This window comes from Macaca mulatta, chromosome 13 (genome assembly GCF_049350105.2).
Source record: "Macaca mulatta isolate MMU2019108-1 chromosome 13, T2T-MMU8v2.0, whole genome shotgun sequence".
NCBI classification, from domain to species: domain Eukaryota; kingdom Metazoa; phylum Chordata; class Mammalia; order Primates; family Cercopithecidae; genus Macaca; species Macaca mulatta.
Genome location: NC_133418.1, coordinates 21,348,597 through 21,365,611, shown reverse-complemented (window position 1 = coordinate 21,365,611; position 17,015 = coordinate 21,348,597).

Genomic DNA, 17,015 nt, shown 5'->3' with positions numbered 1-17,015 from the left:
ACAACAGCTGACTTCTCGCAGGAAACCAAGTTAGCAGGATGGCATACTGGTGTTGGTTACAATGTGGCATTTGCTAATATTGTGCTTGTCTCCTGAAACTCTTATAGAATTGAGGCATTGAGCTTGTTTTGTTTGTGTGTTCATTTGTTTGTTGGCATGGTAGAGATTTTCATACAAAAAGCCACTTATAAGGAGCTTCCTTAGGTCTGTCTCTCTTCTCTGCAGCCTTGCTGCTGTTGTTCCTGTTGGTGCTTCTACATGAAGGGTCCTCAACTGTCTCATTCTCTGGTTTTGAAGTTAGTAGGACATACACCTTAAGCAGTTTTCTCAGTGGGTTTTCCAGGCATTTCACAGTGATGGTCCTTGTAAGCCCTGACATCATTGGTGCCGGTAGCACGTAGGCATGACAGGTCACTTTTCCCAGTAGAGCAGACCAGGCTCCACAGGAGAGAAATCCAGGAGTTCCTCACTTGGACAGGGGTCATGGAAAGTGACAGAGTCAAAGACGCTATGGGGTTTTAAGTCTGGAGAAGCAGAATCAACTGGGGAGGTTCTGGATGTTATCAGAACCAACTTCACTGCTTTCAGCAGTTTGTAGAGAGGATTGAATGAAAAAATGCAGTCATGCACCAAACATACTTAGAACAGGTGCTATTCAAGAAATGTTTGCCTTAGCAATGAGAGGATGGAGCAGAACAGCTGTTTATAAAAGAGAAGGCCCATCGAGGAAACTATTTTACAGAAACCACAGAGGTCATCTGGCCTGGGATTAAGGGATTGCTGATTTTCTAGGGGAACTATTGAGAATGCAGCAAGGAGTCCACTGGGAAGAAATCAACAGTGTGGCAGCTGCAATAAGGGCCCAGTTGAGGCCAGAGAATCACGGTGAACTCTGCTTATCGACAAGTGGTTCTCGGAACTCTGCTGTTCTCACCCTTCAAATGGAAATAATTATACTACCTATCTCATAAGATCATTGTACTACCATTTGTAAATGCTGAGTGCTTTGCCTGACACAAGATGTTAACTCAATAAATGATGGTGGTGGTGGTAATGGTGATGGTGGTGGTGGTGGTGGCAGTGATGGTGTTGGTGGCAGTGATGGTGGTGGTGGCAGTGATGGTGGTGGTCATGATGATGGTAGCGGTGGTGGTGGTGGTGATGGTGGTAATGGTGGTGGTGGTGGTGATGGTGGTGGTGATGGTGATGGTGATGGTGGCGATAGTGGTGGTGGTGGTAATGGTGGTGATGGTGGTGGTGGTGATGGTGGTGGTGGTGGTGATGCTGGTGATGATGGTGGTGATTGTGGTGATGGTGATGGTGATGATGGTGGTGGTGGTGGTGGTGATGGTGGTGGTGGTGGTGATGGTGGTGGTGGTGAAGGTGGTGGTGGTGATAATGGTGGTGGTGGTGGTGATGGTGGTGGTGGTGAAGGTGGTGGTGGTGATGGTGGTGGTGATGGTGGTGGTGGTGGTGGTGGTGATGGTGATGCTGGTGGTGATTTGGTGGTGGTGGTGATGGTGGTGGTGGTGGTGATGATGATGGTGGTGATGGTGTGGTGATGATGATGGTGGTGATGGTGGTGATGGTGGTGGTGGTGGTGGTGGTAAAGGTGGTGGTGGTGATGGTGATGTGGTGATGTGGTGGTGGTGGTGGCGGTGATGGTGGTGGTGGTGGCAGTGATGGTGGTGGTGGTGATGATGATGGTGGTGATGGTGATGATGATGATGGTGGTGTTGGTGGTGATGGTGGTGTTGGTGGTGATGGTGATGAAGGTGGTGGTGGTGATGGTGGTGGTGGTGGTGGTGATGGTGGTGGTGGTGAAGGTGGTGGTGATGGTGGTGGTGTTGGTGGTGGTGGTGGTGAAGGTGGTGGTGGTGATGGTGGTGGTGGTGAAGGTGGTGGTGGTGAAGGTGATGGTGGTGGTGATGGTGGTGGTGGTGATGGTGGTGGTGATTTGGTGGTGGTGGCAGTGATGGTGATGGTGGTGGTGATTTGGTGGTGGTGCTGATGGTGGTGGTGGCGGTGATGGTGGTGGTGGTGGTGGTAGTGATGATGGTGAAGATGATGGCAGTGGTGGTGGTGATGATAATAGTGGAGGCGATGTCTCAAGGGAGATTTTATGAGACTCCTATAGGGTAGAACCCACTCTGAGAGAACTGACCTCAATTAAGCTTGATTCCAGTAAAAACCAAGGCTAGACACCTAAGCTTCAGAGGGACAGAGAAGCTACTCTAAGTAAGAGAGGACAGGGAGTTGATTTTCCTGGGTGAGGATGGAGATTCTAGTGGGAAGAGGGTCAGAAACGAGGCCTCAAAAGACAAAGAACTTTGGGAAAAAAGAAAAATTATTCAGTGGGGAATTACTTTTCCATCTTTGGAATGTGCGACGTTAACCCCTTTCATGGTCTCTTTACATTATCTTCTGTAAAGTCTGTGCTTCTCACTAATGGCTTTGGAAAAGTGTACCTTTTTGGTTATCTTCAAGAGGGATTGAGTTCTGTATTGAGTGTGGCATGTGACTAAAAACAGACTGACCCCATGCATGCAGGATGCAGAAAAAAAGGCACAGCTGACACCCAGGATGTATTATTATTATTACTGTGACACAGTGAATCTAAAAGAGGGATCAGTGGATGAGGGACAGGAGATGCAACTAAGAGCTAAGAGTGTGGTTCGTGAGACAGTGAAAGAGCTGAGTGACTCAACCCTAAAGGGAATTGTATCAGGGAGAAGAAAGATGATTTAAACTTCCAAGAAAGGCAGAGGATTACAGACAAGTTAAGCCAGTGTTGAGGGTCTTGAGCGAAACAGCAGCAGACAGTGCACTGTCGTGGTGGAGGTTGGTGTTTGTGCCTGAGAACCTTGCTCTTCAGTCAGGAGTGTATGACCTTGGACTTGGGTTAGGATTTGGACTTGAGTTAGGTGTTGGGTTAGTGTGCAGTTTGCACTTCTTTTGTGTGTGTGAGTGATGGTCTGGGAGACAGACCAAATTTCTTAGGCTCTAGCAGCAGGAATATTCCTTGTGCTCTAATGACATAAGGTAACTTGATTCTCGTGTCTGAAGTATCAGTTAGAGAAAAATAGATTAGAAAAGAGTTCAGAGGTAGCAAACACAGGCAAGGCTTGTTCAGTCAAGCTTGCATTTCAGTACAAAAAGGATTTATTTGAATGCCTACTGTGTGCTTAGCACTATACCTTCGTCTCCAAGTTAGAAACACAAGACTGCTTTCATCTCATTAGCAAACACGTTATAAGTGCCTTTTGTATGTTTGGTTCTACATGCTGAAAATTGTCCCAGATGCCCGGAATGTGACTTTTCTTCTTCCCTTTACCTCCTTGCAACTGCCCTCAATATGAAAGCCTATTTATAATTCATTCAACATTAATTTTACTGAAAAAGCATTTGGTTTAGCCAAAACAAACATCAGACTCCGTATACTTTTTTCAGTCTGAGAGTGGAAAATCAAAACTGACCTTGTGTCATGATTTACTGTATCTCCTCATCCCAGCCCCACAGGCCCATAAAGAAGAGAATCTGGTGACTGTTTTTTCTCAACAGTACCATGACTTCATAATCTGAACTATATCCAATAATACTGATAGGATGGTTTTAAACTATATTGCCTTTAATTTTGTTTTATCAAGGAGGCTATGAAGTCCCTGCTAGTCTTTCCACTTTGGGAAGTGAAGCCTGTGTTCTTTGTAATAGGCTCTCAATTGTTGCTAGTGCCACGGATGCAATTTTCACCTTTTAAGCTCATTTAAATATCAACACTTCTCTACCTGCCTCTTGCTGAACAGAGTATTTTTGCACTTTTCAAGAGTTAAATTGAGGGATGCAGTGGCTCACACCTGCAATCCCAGCACTTTGGGAGGCCAAGGTGGGTGAATTACTTGAGCCCAGGAGTTCAAGATCAGCCTGGCCAACATGGCGAAACCAGTCTCTACTAAAATATATATGTATACAAAAATCAGCCAAGCGCAGTGGTGCATGCCTGTGGTCCTGGCTGCTTGGGAGGCTGAGGCCGGAGGGTCAGTTGAGCCCAGGAGGCAGAGGCTGCAGTGAGCCGGGATCACACCTCTGCACTCCAGCCTGGGTAACAGAGCTAGACCCTGTCTCAAAACAAAACAATAACAACAACAACAACAAACTTAAAAAAATAGTTAAATTGAGGACTAAAATTTCAGATGCTTTTAGTGCTGCACAGTCACCTATGAACAGGGCCTCTTTTAGATTAACGTTGTATCCACATGTATTAATGTGCTGTATTAGGTGGGCCCACTTAAATCTCTTTTGTCCCCCAGTTGGTGTTTTCTGCCTCCACTGATACAAAATGGCTCTCCCAGGACGGGGACACCCTCAAAGCTCAGCTTCTCACAGGGGCCTTTGCCTCTCTCAGGGGAGCTTGGAGAATGGGGGAATGGACCCTCATGGGACAGAGTGGAAAAAGGGTCTGTCTTGTGCCAAAAACAGACACTTATATGACTATATGGGGAATGGGTGCTGTACAACATGCCTGACTCTTGGATTGATTTTTCTAGAACCAAGGAGTAGAGGTGGAGCACCGACCCTATTCCAGCTGGGGCTCCAAATTCCTGTCTGTAGGATGGCCTCTGCCCGAGGTCAGAAAGGAGGAGCACCATGAGGTTCGGGACCATCTTCTGCACACCGGCTACCAAGACTAGGAGGCTATTCTATGCTCTGTCCATCCTCACTGTTTAACCAGAAAGGGCGTGCCTGAGCCTACAGCAGGGGCTGATGGCACCTACAGGTTAGAAAGAGATGGGGTCCATGAGGGTCCTATGTCCAGGGACTGAAAACAATCCCATGGCCCCAGAGACAAAATTACAGCTCAAGTCACCATGTTCACAACTCTAATGTCAACACAAGGCTCCCTCAATCGCCTGGCTGTAAAATAGGTGGATAGTTGTGGTTGGAGATTCAGTGGCCAAGCATGAGTCAGTCCCAGGTAAGGTGATCAACCATCCCAGTTTGCCTGGACAGAGAAATTTCCCAGGAAACTTTGGGTTTTAAAGCCAGGAAAGTCCCAGGTAAGCAAGGCTGAGTTGATCACCCTGGCAGGGAACTGATTCATTCAATTCTGGATAATTGAATAAAGTCCACATCCTCACCAGGAACATTCTACTGGATGATAATTAGTTCCTTCTAGTTTTGCCTGTTTCTCTTCCAGGACCTGGGTTCATGGGATCACTACCTTATCAACTCTCCCCACACCCAGGCCCTGGCTCTCATCCCTACATTGCCCTCTACCCCTTCCTCCACAGGCAGGCCAGAAAGGAGACCCAGGCAGGACAGCCCACGTCTTCGGCTGCACTGGTTAGGGCATCATGCCTGCTCCACACCACATCTTTATTCAAAGTATTGTATTTGCAAACAAAAATGAAGTCCCACAAATGCGGGACTCCACCTGACTCTAAAAAAGAAAATAAATCACAAGTGTATTTTAAAAGTTACATTTAAGATTAGCAAACTGCAATGAAATGACTGATACTTTATCCAGAAAGCAACAGACATTCTTTTCTCAGTTGTGCTTCTTTGTTAAAGCATCTTGCCTCCCAGAGGTATAATGCGATCCCCAGGAGCAAACACTAAAGTGCACTAGAGTAATACCTTTCAAGCGCGGTGGGTGTGGTTCCAGCAGGATTCTAATTATGGCAGAAAAACAGCAACTATGACCACCAAACCAATCAAAATGATGTGAAACGCAATTTCTTTTTTTTTTTTTTTTTTTTTTTTGAGACGGAGTCTCGCTCTGTCGCCCAGGCTGGAGTGCAGTGGCGCGATCTCGGCTCACTGCGAGCTCCGCCTCCCGGGTTCACGCCATTCTCCTGCCTCAGCCTCCCGAGTAGCTGGGACTACAGGCGCCCGCCACCGCGCCCAGCTAATTTTTTCTATTTTTAGTAGCAACGGGATTTCACCGTGGTCTCGATCTCCTGACCTTGCGATCTCCCCGCCTCGGCCTCCCAAAGTGCTGGGATTACAGGCGTGAGCCACCGCGCCCGGCCCAAAACGCAATTTCTTAATTTCAGTCTCAAACTGTGCCTGGGCCAATGTGTGTGAAAGTCTGATGTCCGTGTGGATTCAAATCCTGATTCACTCAGGCATGGTACTTAGCATTCTAAGCCTCAGTTTCCTCATCTGTAAAATGACATTTCTATCTCACACAGGCAGTTAGCCGTGGCCTGATATGCAGAAAGTGCTCAGCTGCTGTGACTCTTTACCCTTCCTGTGAGATGCCTTCTTTAACCCCACAGATGTGTATCATATGATGGCCAAGGCAGTTTCATGAATCATGGCATCTCAAGGGAGCTGGAGCAGATAAGGAGGAGATGGAGGTCCCAGGAAGGGCTGTGATCTGCCTGGGGTCCCACAGTGGGAAACAGGAATAAGCTCTCCAGACTCCCTATCCAGTGCTCTTTCCACTACAACTGGCTGTCAGTCTCCCATAGGACAAGAAAAAACAGTCAAAAAGGAAATTGAAGGGATGTTTGTTTTTATCCCTGTTCTTTCCTTGGTTCTATCTGTTCTGTTTTGGGTATTTTGTTTGTTTGTTTGTTTTTATTTGTATACTTTTTTTTTTTTTAATGAAGCTTCCATCATGTAGGAGTAAGGTGTAGAAATCTGAGTCGGTGGCTGCCCTAGTATAAGACCGTAGCCTTCATTTTGGTGAGCAACAACATAATTTCTGCTCTGAGTCCCATTTTCTTGCAGTGGAAGCTTAATCTCAGAGTATCAAAATCATTGCATCTGAGCGTGGGCCTGCCCACATCACGGGAGGAGGAGAAGGATGAGTAGATGATGTTTCATGGAGAGGACCTGCCAGTATCCCCCATCCCTGGCCTTCATCTTTCTCATCTACCCTCAACCACAGAACCCTGGGAGGAGGCTCCCTCGGTGGCTCCTGTGCTCTCGCAGGCCCTGTGAACGTATATGCTTCCTGGTGGGAAGAGCAAGGGAGCCTCTGGTGGAAAGCAGCCCAAGGGTCCAAAAACCACACAGCCTTGCATTAGGGCCCCCAGGGAGGGGGAAGACCAAGGTCGTGCTTTTGAACCTGGATGCCAGAAGAGAACAGCTGTGGGGAAAAGCACGTCTGGAACCAAGAAAAACATGTTTACCAAGGACCATTCCTCACACCAGCTGCAGGGAGGGTCAGGAAAGCCACAGGCTGCACTGCAGTTGCGACCTTGCATGTGGACGCAAGGCTCAGAAGGTTCCTCAAAGACCCTAACATGTTCCCAGAGTCAGGCTGGGTCCATTCAAACATCCACCCACCCTGGCCAAACTCACTACACCTGACTTCCCTGTCTCATGAGTTAGAGAAATAGTACAGATTCTGGGTGATACTGGGCAGGTGGGAGGGAATGGGATAGGAAGGAGAGAGAGAGAGCAAGAGTGAAGGCTGTTTGGGTTTTTGTCTATAACATATGTATATACACTCACCAAGTCCATTATTTAAAACCTCTTTCATGGTTTCAATTTCCTGTGGACCACTTTTCATGTCCATTTTAAGTTCCTTGAAGGCGAGGAGATACATGTGTATCTGCCAGCTTCACTGTGCCTTATCTCTTAGGCAATCAATAAATATTAGTAAATAAATCAAAGGATGCCTGATACTCTAAAAATGTCTTATTATTTTTAGGTGATTTGAGCAAAGCACACGCACTGTGTTTGCATCTGGGAACCACATTTTTAATTTAAAAAAGTTATTTGTAGGCCGGACACAGTGGCTTACGCCTGTGATTCCAGCACTTTGGGAAGCCCAGGTGGGCGGATCACTTCAGGCCAGCAGTTTGAGACCAGCCTGGCCAACATGGCAAAACCCTGTCTCTACTAAAAATACGAGAATTAGCCAGGCGTGGTGGTGCATCTCTGTAATCCCAGCTACTGGGGAGGCTGAGGCATGAGAATCTCTTGAACTGCTCCTTTTTATTGCTGAGTGATATTCCATTCTATGAAGCTCAGTTTGCTTATCCTTTCTCCTGTTGATGAACATCTGATGTTTCCAGTTTTCCTCTCGGTGATTCTTCTTGTAAACATAATTTTCATTTCTCTTGGGAAAAACCCCAGGAGTGGAACTGCTGAGGGGGTAGGTGTTTGTATAGCTTTATAAGAAGTTACCACATCCTTACTAAAATTTAAGTTAAAAGTGTAGAAGTATCTCAATGTGGTTTTAATTTTTATCTCCCTGATGAGTAATGATAAGTATCTCTTCATATCCCTAATGGCTATTTGAGTATCTTTTTTGTGAACTGTCTATGCAAACTGTTTCATTCATTTCTGATTGATTGTTTATCTTTTTACTATTTAGTTAAGAGAGTTCTTTATAAACCCGGGATTTCAATCCTTTTTCAGATGTTTTGTAAATATTTTCTCCTCATCTATGGCTTGCCTATTTATTTTCTTAATGGTATCGCTTATCAGCAGAAGCTTTTAATTTTGACAGGGACAAATTTTTTCATTTTCTGTTGTTTATTGCTTTCTGTGGCCTGTTTGTCTATCAAACATTTGCCTATCTCCAGGTTATGAAGATATTCTCCTATATTTTCTCTAAAAGTTTTATGATTTTATATTTAACTCTGAAATAATTTAGAATTAATTTTTGTATATGATGTGAGAAATAAGTTAAAGTTTTCTTTGTTCGTGTGTTTCCATCTGAACATCCAGTTAGTACAGCACCATTTCTTGAAAAGACTTTTCTTCCTCCATAGATTGCTTTGGTACCTTTGGCAAACAAATGACCATGTAACCATGGGCCTGTTTCCAGCTCTCTTGTTAGATCCACTGATCTATTTGTCAATCCCTATGCCAGTAACATACTGTCTTGATTATAAAACCAACAATGTTGGTATTATAATGTTTTAAACTCATGTAGTTTGAGCACTCCAGATTTATTTTCCTATTTCAAGATTGTTATAGATACACTAGATTCTTTGCATGTCTATATAAATTTTAGAATCAATTTGTAAATTTCTACAACAGATGTCTGCTAGCATTATTACTGGGATTGCAATAACTCTGCAGATCAATTTGCGGAGAATTGACACCTCAGCAACATTGAGTCTTCCAATCTGCAAACATGATACTCTGTGTGTGTGTGTGTGTGTGTGTGTGTGTGTGTGTGTGTGTGTCTTCTTTAATTTCTTTCAATAATGGTTTAGTTTTCAACATAGAGATCTTGTCCATCTTTTGTTGTTTATTCATGAGTATTTTATGTTTTTTGAAGATACTGTAAATAAAATTGTTTTTCTAATTTCATTTCTCAAATTCTTGCTGCTGATATAGAAAAGTATAATTGATATTTTAATATTAACCTTGTATCCTGTGACTTTGTTCGATTGATGTATTAGTTCTAATACTTGTTTCTTGCATTTCTTAAGATTTTCCACATAAACAATCACATCATGTGAAGAGTGAGTTGTAATTCTTCTTTTTAAAATCGTTATGCCTTTACTTTTTTTTTTTTACTTACACTATTGCAATAGTTAAGACTACCTAAAATAAGTTGGTAAGTGTTCTTGCCTCCTCTGTTTTTGAAAGAGTTTGTGAAATAATGATACTATTATATTTCTTCCTTAAATGTTTTACAGGACTAATGAGATAACCTTGACCAAACTTTTCTTTGTGGAAGATTTTACAAAATAATACATTTTGGTTGGACACAGTGGCGCATGCCTGTAATCCCAGCACTTTGGGAGGCTGAGGTGGGCAGATCTCTTGAGCTCAGGAATTCGAGATCAGCCTGGCACAACATGATAAAACCCTGTCTCTACAAAAAATACAAAACTTAGCCAGGCATGGTGGCTTGCACCTCTCACCTACTTGGGAGGCTGAGGTGGGAGAATCACTTGAGCCCGGGAGGTCGAGGCTGCAGTGACTGGAACAACACCTTAGCACTTACACCTGAGCAACAGATCAAGACCCTGTCTCAAAAAATAAATTAATTAATTTAATTAAATTCAATAGCCTCTCATACATGAGTTATGGTACATTGTGTTTTTCAAGGAATTTGTCTATTTCATCTAAGTTGTCTATTTTGTTAGCATAATGTTTTTATGCTTTTAAAAAATGCTTGTAGCATTTTCAGTGATAACTCCTCTTTCATTCTGATATTGATTATTTGTATTCTCTCTCTTTTTCTTAATTAGTCTACTTAGAGTTGATCTTTTCAGAGAACAGACTTTTGGCTTTGTTAATTTTCTCTATTCTTTGTTGTTATCTCATTTATTTCTGTTATTATATATAGAATTTCTTTCCTTTCTACTTACTTTGGGTTTTCTTTCCTTTTCTTGTATTTTTCCCCTCCCTTCCATTCTCCCTCCTTTCCTCCTTTCTCCCTTCCTTCCTTTCTTACTTTTTTTCTTCTTTCTTTCTTCCCTCATTTTAGACTCTTAAGGTGGAAACTTAGGTTATGGATTTTAGAGCTTTGCTCTTTCCAATGTAAGTATGTAAAACTCTAAATTTCCTTCTAAACATTGCTTTAATTAGAGCTCATAAATTTTCATATGTAACATTTTCATTTTCATTCTGCTCAAAAGCTTTTCTAATTTTCTTTGTGATTTTTTCTTTAATTCATGGTTTGTTTGTTTGTTTTAAATAAGTGAGTTGTTTGACTGTAAACATGTGGAGTCTTCTTAGATATCTTATTGTTACTGATTTCTAACTTAATTCCATTGTGGTCAGAGAAAATGCTCTGTAGGATTTCAGTTCTTTCCAACTTATCAAGACTTATTTGATGGATTAACATATGCTTTACCTTGAGAAAAGCTCCATGTGCACCTGAGAAGAAGGTATATTTTGCAATGATTGGGTGTAGTTTTCTATAAATATTAATTAAGTCAAGATGATGGTGATATTATATAGATCATTTATATCTGTACTGATTTTAGGCCTAGTTTTTCTATCAACAGTCATTGAGAGATGTTCAAATTTCCAACTATGATTGTGGGATTGTCTACTTCTTTTAATTCTGTCATTTTTGCTTCATATATTTTGAAGCTCTGTTACTAGGCCTATATACATTTATGATTATAATGTCTTCTGATGAATTAATTCTTAATTCTTACCATTATAACATATCCCACTCTACGTCTGGCAACACTCTTATTTTGAATTTAATGTCATCTGATAATAATACAGCCACTTCAACAGTCTTATATTCTTATACTCTTCTCATGGTATTTCTTTTTCTATTTATTTCCTCTTAATATATCTGTTTCTTTCTGTTTAAAAAGCATCCCTTAAAGAAAGCTTTTTTATCCATTTTGACAATCTTTGTTTTTAATTGGAGTTTTTAGTCCATAAGCATTTAAAGGAATTATTGACACATTTGGACATATGTCTTTCATTTTACCATTTGTTTTCTGACTACATCCCCTCTAATTTCTGTTCCTTTATTCTTTTTCTGCTTTCTTTTCAACATATTATAACATATTTTAGAATTATTTCTTAATTTACCTATTTCTAGCTATACTTATTTACCTCCTTTTTTTTTTTTTTTTTTTTTTTTTTTTTTTTTTTTTTTGAGACAAAGTATCACTCTGTCACCCAGGCTGGAATGCGAGGAGATGATCTCAGCTCGTTGCAACCTCCACCTCCTGGGTTCAAGCAATTCTCCTGTCTCAGCCTCCCAAGTAGCTGGGATTACAGGTGCACGCCACCATGCCCAGCTAATTTTATGTACTTTAGTAAGGGCAGAGTTTCACCGTGTTGCCCAGGTTGGTCTCAAACTCCTGAGCTCAGGCAATCTACCCGCCTCGTCCTCCCAAAGTGCTAGGATTACAGGCATGGGCCACCGTGCCCAGCCACTTCTTTGCTTTTTAAATTGATTGTGTAGAGATTATAATGCATTTCCCTTACTTTTCACAACCTATTAAAATTTGTGCCACTTGGCCGGGCATGGTGGCTCACACCTGTAATCCCAGTACTTTGGGAGGTCGAGGCGGGCAGATCACAAGGTCAGGAGATTGAGACCATCCTGGCTAACACAGTGAAACCCTGTCTCTACTAAAAAAAAAAACACAAAACATTAGCCGGGTGTGGTGGCGGGCACCTGTAGTCCCAGCTACTCAGGAGGCTGAGGCAGGAGAATGGCGTGAACCTGGGAGGCGGAGCTTGCAGTGAGCCAAGATGGCACCACTGCACTTCAGCCTGGGTGACAGAGTGAAACTCTGTCTCAAAAAAAAAAAAAAAAAAGAAAAGAAAGATTGTGCCACTTATGTAATGTAGAAACCTTGCAGTTACATAAAACCACCCATCCCTAATCACTCTTTATACCGTAATTTTCATAGGCATCACACCTAAGTGACAAACCCCATAAGACACAAATTTTGCTTTAAACAATCATACGTATTTTCAATAAATTAAGAGAAAAAGTGCCAGTCTTTTCTATTTGTCTAGAAATTCACTATTTCCAACAGTATCATTTCCCTTCAGGAAATACTAAAGGAATTTCCTTTAGTATTTCTTATAATACAGGTCTACTGGTGATGAATTCTCTTAGCCTTCTGACATGTCTTTATTTTGCCTTCATTCTTGAAGGATAATTTTGCTGTATGTAGAATTCTGGGTTGACATTTCCTTTTTGGCACATTAAAGATGTTGTTTCACTATCTTTTGGCCTCCCTTGTTTATCAGAAATCAGCAAATATTGCTTCTTTGTTCCACGTGATGTCCCATTTTTATTTAGTTGATTTCCATCTTTTTTCCCTTATTTATGAATTCAGCAGTATAACTATGATGTCTCCAGGTATTACTCTGGTTGGAGTATGATGAGCTTCTTGAATCAAAAGTTTTATGCCTTTCATCACATTTGGGAATTTATTTCTGCTCCATTTACTCTCTTCCTTCCTAGAAGTAAGAGTACGAATTACTAGAATAACTAGAACTCCAATTACTCCTATGTTAGACATTTTAATATTTTTGAACCAGTCCTTGAAACTGTTCAATTTTTTCTCTGCCATTTTTCTCTCTTTTCTTTAGATTCGATCATTTTCATTTGACCCCTTTTCAAGTTCATGGATTCTTCCCTATGTTGTCTCTATTCTGCTAGAGGATGAATTTTTATTTCAGATATTTTACATTTTAGTCTAGAATTTTTATTTGGTTGCTTTTTATAGCTTGTATTTTTCTGACGAAATTTTACAACTTTTTATTCATTAGGAGTATCTTTTCCTTTACATGACTGAACGTAGTTAAAATCCTTACCTGCTAATTCTAACATCTGGGTCATCTGCCATTGTCTTTTTGTAAGTGTTGACTCTCCTCCACAATCTGCCTGCTTTATTTGACTCCAAATAGTTGTCCTATGTGCAAGTGTGTGTGTGTGTGTGTGTGTGTTCAAACTCTTAAATGTCTCAGCAAAGGGTGGCTAATCTGATGGTGAGATCCTGAAAAAGAGAGAACAAATACTTTCATCCTGCTTTATTTAACCCATGAAGGTGCAGGAAGAGATTGACTTCATTCTCTGTAGAGGGCCTAGCTGGCTCTGTGGCACAATGGACACAATGCATTGTCTATAGGAGGCCTTGTGTACATACACATGTGCACTCACACATGGGGCAGAGCCCATAATCTTTGCTGACAACAGCATGCGGTGTATAAATCTCTGTAGCTCAGACCCAGAACCTGAAAAATTTAGACCTAACATCATTTTGACCCAGTAAGAATGTTAGCTGGAAATTAGTTTATAGCCCAGGAGCTATTTTTTAAAGATCTGTAGGCTTACTAGCCATGACAGTAATGATGATGAAAATGACATCGTCATCACCAATAGCTGCTGCCATCTATTGATCCCATAACATGGGATCATATGTTATCTCTGTCCTCACAACAATCCATTTCACAGATGAAGAAACAGACTCAGTAAGCATGTGATCACTTCTCACAACTAATGGAGCCAGGATTCTGTCCTTACGGCTCCAGAGACTTCTTTTTTTTCCCCACTGTACCACAACACTCACCAGGACTGGAGTGCCATCTATGACCTCATTGCATAATGGATGGCTTGTCCTCAAATGGGCCCAGGTATATGTACATGCATACTTATGTCTATAGGGGAGAGGGGAAATTGATCCACTTTCCTCCACTCTAACTCCAGATCTCAGCTGCCAAGTGGAAACTCCATTCTCACACCACAGCTACAGCACTGGGGGAAAGCGAAGGAAATAACTGAAGAGTAAGGAATTGGGCGAGGCTTTGAGGTCTGGATGTGACAGGTAGTTTGCGCGTAGTTGGAATGCAGTAACATTGGTCCACAAGGTTTGTCAGAAACTCTGATTATTTTGGAAGGTACCAAGGTTTTGTCCTCTTCAGATATCATGAAAACAGGAAATTCTGTAAACATGGCCACTGAAGGGCTAGCTCATTTCTTGGAAAAGGAATTTCTGGAGAGTTCTCAGAGCATATAAATAGCAGGGCCATAAAGACAAAGGTAACCATTCAAGGAATGGAGAAGTGTATTCTCAAAAATTACACGCCAAGCCAGAGCTGTGGTTCAGAAAGGGGGTTTTATGTTGTTTCTGTTGTTGTTTCGGTTTTGGCCTCAGAAAGGATGCGCGGCCCTGCTGTAAACAACCTCTCAGCACTGGGAAGGGTGTGCCTACAAGGCTGGTGTAGACGTCCAGAGCCTAGCCTATATAGGAAGGTCCAGAGACCCACAGAGAGGCCTGCATTTGACAGAGAAGCATTTCTTTCTAGAAGAGGGCACCTGGGAGATATTTCCAGAGAGCTTGTTGTGACTTGTCATGTAGCTCTTCCCCCATGTTTTCTGCAGGGAGGTACCAGGCACCTTTGAGCAACCAAGGACCCAAGACTTGAGATAGACACTAATCGCAGCTGGACACTCTCAATGCTGAGGATGTAGATGTGCAAACCAATGGAGGGAGGCCTAGTACTACCAGGAGCCATTGAAGAAGAAATCTTCAGATCCTACCAGGCCCATAGCTGTTGCCTTTGTGGGCTCCTGGGTTAATTTCCACGTATCAGTGGCCCATCCTATGACATCCTCACTGCATGCCATACTCCCAGCGATGTTCTGTGGACAGCCATTATTTCCAGTAATTGCTAAGGGGAGCCAGTCTCCAAAGAGTAATGAATCAGAGGTGTTCCTTGGAATGTCTTACACTAGGACTTCGTTGATCCCACAGGCTCCTTTCCAGATGAGCTGACCCTAATCTCTGGGAAGCTGGATCTGGAGGAACAATGGGATGGGATTTGCAGTGACCCTTCCCGCCCTTCTTGAGCAGCTTGTGAACCAGAAGATGGGCCTGGAGAGAAAGCCTCATTTGGGGAAGTGCAGTAGTCGAAGTTCTTTATTTTGAAAATGGAGAACAACCCTCCTCATAATCCTGTCTCCCTTTCCCCCTTTCCAACTAGAATATCAGTTCCCCTGAACATGAGTCAGTCACATGTCAAGGAAAACTGGCTGATGATGAAGAAATCACTAGAGGGCAAACTTTGTCCTTCCAGCTGTGGGTCTCTGAACTATAGAGCCAGCAGATCCCCCAGTGTAGGGACTGGGCCTTCCTCGCCCATTGAATGCTTTCTATACATGAAGACTTGGAGCTCTTTACAGATGACAGTAGCCAGTGAGGAAGATAAAAGAAAAGGAAAGACCCAAAATGTGGGTTTGCCACTCTTTGTTGCCAGCACCATGAGGATAGTCACTCTGCCTTCTTTCCACCACCTCCAACTTCACACACACACCCAAACTCTGGTCCCACAGAGCCCGTTTGGTAACTGCCTGACTGCCCGCCTTGAAACCAGATGGTCATGAACCTGTCACCAAGTCACCTGAAGATCTTCCACTGCAACCTGTGTGGCATCTGCCATAGGGACCATGGGACATGATTGAAGACCCACTCCAATGCAGTTGATAAAGGGGTGGGTCTGCACTGAAGTTAGGTGCACCAGGGCCTGGGCCAAGGGTGGGCTGGGTCCGTCATGTGTGTAGTGGTCTTCTTCAGAGTAGCAGCTGATTCAGAAGGATTCCAGAGAACTGCACAGACAAGGTCTAGTCAGGTATCTTGGACATTTTCTATTTCTAGATTAGAGAATATAGCATATGCTGATTTTAATATAACTGCATATGTGACTTTTTCAATGAGAAAAATTTTAAGTGATGTTATAAACAATTTTTGGCATATAGAGAGAATAGTCAAGTATCTGTTTAACTAGCAACATAGTTACTCGTGCATATTTAAAATACTACATAAGTATGGCCTGGTACAGTAACTCATGCCTGTAATCCTAGCACTTTGGGAGGCCGAGCTCAGTTTGAGACTTTGGACAACATGGTGAAACCCTGACTCTACTAAAATACAAAAATGTAGCCAGGTGTGGTGGTGGGTGCCTGTAGTCCAATCTACTTGGGAAGTTGAGGTGCAAGAATTGCCTGAACCTGAGAGGCAGAGGTTGCAGTGACCTGAGATTGTGTCACTGCACTCCAGCCTGGGTGACAGAACAAGACTATGTCTCAAAAAATGAAATAAAAAATAAAATAAAATAAAATAGGCCCTGTGCCACGGTTCACGCCTGTAATTCCAGCACTTTGGGCAGCTGAGGCGGGCAGACCACCTGAGGTCAGGAGTTCAAGACCAGCTTGACCAACATGGTGAAACCCCATCTATACTAAATACAAAAAATTAGGCCGGGAGCGGTGGCTCAAGCCTGTAATCCCAGCACTTTGGGAGGCCGAGACGGGCAGATCACGAGGTCAGGAGATCGAGACCATCCTGGCTAACACTGTGAAACCCCGTGTCTACTAAGAAATACAAAAAACTAGCCAGGCGAGGTGGCAGGCGCCTATAGTCCCAGCTACTCGGGAGGCTGAGGCAGGAGAATGGCGTAAACCCGGGAGGCGGAGCTTGCAGTGAGCTGAAATCTGGCCACTGCACTCCAGCCTGGGCGACAGAGCGAGATTCCGCCTCAAAAAATGAATGAATAAATAAATAAATAAATAAATAAATAAATAAATAAATAAAATTAGCCAGGTG